This window comes from Maylandia zebra, linkage group LG20 (assembly GCF_041146795.1).
Source record: "Maylandia zebra isolate NMK-2024a linkage group LG20, Mzebra_GT3a, whole genome shotgun sequence".
Taxonomy (NCBI): domain Eukaryota; kingdom Metazoa; phylum Chordata; class Actinopteri; order Cichliformes; family Cichlidae; genus Maylandia; species Maylandia zebra.
In genome coordinates, this window is record NC_135186.1 from 38,110,760 (window position 1) to 38,113,855 (window position 3,096).

Sequence of the window (3,096 nt, forward strand, 5' to 3'; positions counted from 1 at the left end):
TCCATTATTACATTGCACTTCTACATCCACTAAATGTCTAATTGGCATAAAAGACTAAAACTGTCCTTTTCAGGCATGGCTCCACGTCTACTCAGTTCTGGCCGCTAACTTTCTGCTTCTTAATTCAGATCAAACTGAGGTTATTGTACTCGGCCCTGAAAAGCTTAGAAATATGGTATCTAACCAGATTCTTCCTCTGGATGGCATTACCTTGGCCTCCAGTAACGCGGTGAGGAACCTTGGAGTCATTTTTGACCAGGACATGTCCTTCAACGCACATATTAAACAAATATGTAAGACTGCTTTCTTCCATTTGTGCAACATCTCTAAAGTTAGAAATATCCTGTCTCAGAGTGACGCTGAAAAACTAGTTCATGCATTTATTACTTCCAGGCTGGACGACTGTAATTCATTATTATCAGGAAGTCCTAAAAACTCCCTGAAAAGCCTTCAGCTGATCCAAAATACTGCAGCAAGAGTCCTGACAGGGACTAGAAAGAGAGCAGATTTCTCCTGTTTTGGCTTCCTGTTAAATCCAGAATTCAAAATCCTGCTCCTCACATACAAGGTCTTAAATAATCAGGCCCCATCTTATCTTAATGACCTTGTAGTACCATATCACCCTATTAGAGCACTTTGCTCTCGCTCTGCAGGCCTACTTGTTGTTCCTAGAGTATTTAAAAGTAGAATGGGAGGCAGAGCCTTCAGTTTTCAGGCCCCTCTTCTGTGGAACCAGCTTCCAGTTTGGATTCAGGAGACAGACACTATCTCTACTTTCAAGATTAGGCTTCAAACTTTCCTTTTTGCTAAAGCATATAGTTAGGGCTGCACCAGACGACCCTGAATCCTCCCTTAGTTATGCTGCAATAGACGTAGGCTGCCGGGGATTCCCATGATGCATTGGGTTTTTCCTTTCCAGTCACCTTTCTCGCTCACTATGTGTTAACAGACCTCTCTGCATTGAATCATATCTGTTATTAACCTCTGTCTCTCTTCCACAGCATGTCTTTTATCCTGTCTTCCTTCTCTCACTCCAACCGGTCGCAGCAGATGGCCCCGCCCCTCCCTGAGCCTGGTTCTGCTGGAGGTTTCTTCCTGTTAAAAGGGAGTTTTTCCTTCCCACTGTTGCCAAAGTGCTGCTCATAGGGGGTCATATGATTGTTGGGTTTTTCTCTGTATCTATGAAGCGCCTTGAGGCGACTTATGTTGTGATTGAATTGAACATGTGCTCAATAGTGCAACTGTGCTCTCTCGCCACAAGCCCCCCCCCCCCCCACAGCTGACAGCCTTTCCAACAGAGATGCTTCACAGTAAACTTGCACACGTCTGTGTCAGCGACAGGCAGAGGCACATCACACATGGACATCACTGACCAGAGGTCAGCCATGGAGAAACCCCACAGAGACTAACGTCAACCCTGTACTCACTCTACAAAACACAGCTTTAACATTCTGCCCGGTGTTTCCTTCAAACCAGAGCCACAGCACTGTCTGCCCAAAGACACCTCTGAAACACAGTCGGGCTGAAAGCTGAAAGGCTGATGTGTATGAGCCAAGTCACTTTCTGCAGTAGATGTCCTGCCTGTGCAGCTCCACGCTGCGACGTGAGGTGCGCGTCATGACTTACAAAAACGAGTGTTTACACTGGAGTTTAGTCAGGAACATTATTCACACCTGCAGGCTTTTGCTCTGTAAATGTAGCTCAGTGAGAGCTCCCAGAGTAAGGTCTGGGTCTTTCTCTGTATGTATTATTGTAGGTCCTGCTGACAATATAAAGCACCTTGAGGCGACTGTTGCTGTGATTTTGTGCTATATAAATAAAACTGAATTGAATAAAGGTAAACTCTGGGTCACATGTTTATCACAGACAGGTGTGTCCACATCAAAGAGCTCCTGGTTGCAGGTTTCTTCAGATCATCAGCCTGAAGGTGCTTCAAGTGTTTGAAATGAGGATGAGTGCGAGTGCAGATCTAACGTCAGGGCCAACAGGGCAGAGAAAATAACAGATTTACCCCTTCTTCACAGGGTAGGTCTTTAGCATCAGTTACCATGGTGATTTACCAGGAAAGACATGAGCCATGTTCACCGTCCTAGAATGACACTGGATGGCCACGAGTGCGTCTGGTGTTTGGGATCAGTGTGGAGAATGACAAGACGTTTTCAGGTTGTAATAACTTTAATTTCCTGCCATGAACTTGATCACAAAAAGCCTTTCACATCACGAGGAGACAGAAAGAGCAGAAGGTTACAGAGACGAAGGATGGCGTCCGTCTTCGCCTTCGCGAAGGGAAACCAAACATAACAAAGAGCGAGAATAAAAACTTGGATCAACTTTTCCCCCACAGTGATAAAAGCGATCAAACCTAACAATGTACAGACAGAGCTATAATACAGAAACACTACAATACTAAAGGCCCCCCCTCCCTCCCCGATATCAGCCCCCCACGTGACTGCTGAAGCCGAGGGCGCACGACCACGACGCACTAATGCCGACTACTGTACACCCGCCCCTCCCCTGGGTCCGGTAACGGTGCTGTGTGAAGCCCCGCCGCGTCTTCAGTTCTTCACCTGTGCGCTGGACATTTAACCGACTCGAGTCCACATTCTGATTTCAGCCTCACATGCTTTATATTCCTGTACTAGCCAGAAAAGAACTTTAATTTATCCTGTAAAACACCTCAAACACCTGGGCTCTGTGAGGGCGGGGCAATGCTGCCTCATTTCCCACACTTGTTTTATTAACACGTCAGATATCATCAATACCAAGGTCGGTTTGGGCATTTAGGTCAAACATATATTTTATTATCATTATTATTATTGTTAGCATTATTGGCCAACAACGCACACATAAATGCGACAAAGTTCCAAACAGCCAACTTGCTCGTCAGCGATCGCAGTTACACTGCTTAAACAAAAGGGGGCGCTGATATCAGAGGGCAGGCTGGGATGTTCTCTCCTGGCTAATCATCAAGAAGGCTGTGTGTGTGTGTGTGTGTGTGTGTGTGTGTGTGTGTGAGTGTGTGTGTGAGAGAGAGAGACAGAGATATGGACTATTGTTTTTTTAATGAACACTTTTCACAATAAAGGCCTCTGACTG